The 796-nt window shown below is 41.8% G+C and overlaps 1 protein-coding gene across 1 annotated transcript in view; it reads left to right on the top strand.

The window, feature by feature from the left end:
- LOC107655034 (DEP domain-containing mTOR-interacting protein-like) overlaps positions 1–796 on the top strand; it is a 10,999-nt gene that overhangs the window by 8,045 nt on the left and 2,158 nt on the right. The gene's annotated exons all lie outside the window — the stretch shown is intronic.

Genomic DNA, 796 nt, shown 5'->3' with positions numbered 1-796 from the left:
TAGTGCAGCGGAGTTAGACATTAATCACTCTAGCCTCTAACCATTACTGTAAAAGCTCTGCTAGCTTCATTCTCTTTTGACCCTCAGTACTGCACAGTTTTTACCATTCAGCTGAAAATTCAGCATCTTGATGAAATAAGACTGAAGTTCATCATTTATCAGTGATAGCCCATGTTTTCAATTATGCTGCATTTCAATCAACCCCAAAAGTCACAATGTCCAAACTCTTACTCTGAAAAATGCGCTAGCGTGGCACGTTCATAATAGGGCTGGGACAATAAATCGATGCATCGCGATTCATGGATCGATTCTGAGATTTTCGGAATGCATCGTGATTCTCTCTCGAATCGATTCTGAGCTTAGTTTTTAACAGCAGATGGTGCTCCAGGCTAGTCTTAAAGGTGACATATCATGAAAATCGGACTTTTCCAGGTTTTTTTAAGTGCTATAATCAGGTCCCCGGTGCATCTACCAACCAAGGAAACGTGAAAAAGATTAACCCAGTAACTTTGGTTTGGTAAGCCTTTTTCTGCAAGAGTCTGAGAAAACGAGAGCTTCAGATTTCGCTCCCTTGGTGACGTGGCAAAGGGATCTCATTATAATATTACCGCCCCTTAATCTGTAAGTTTCCACCCACTGTGCCTTTATTGTGTTTTGGCAAGCGACAACTGTGTACCAGTTCTAATGCCATGGCGAAAGTTTGAGCAAAACATACTAACATTAACTGTTCTGTCTTTGGCTGCACAGACAAGCACAGAACACTGTTTAGAGTCCCAGCCTCAGAGGAGACAAGAGA

The sequence above is a fragment of the Sinocyclocheilus anshuiensis genome, unplaced genomic scaffold (assembly GCF_001515605.1).
Source record: "Sinocyclocheilus anshuiensis isolate Anshui unplaced genomic scaffold, SAMN03320099.WGS_v1.1 scaffold1072, whole genome shotgun sequence".
Classification (NCBI taxonomy): Eukaryota; Metazoa; Chordata; class Actinopteri; order Cypriniformes; family Cyprinidae; genus Sinocyclocheilus; species Sinocyclocheilus anshuiensis.
The sequence above is the reverse complement of the archived record's forward strand: the minus strand, read 5'-3'. Positions and strand labels throughout refer to the sequence as shown.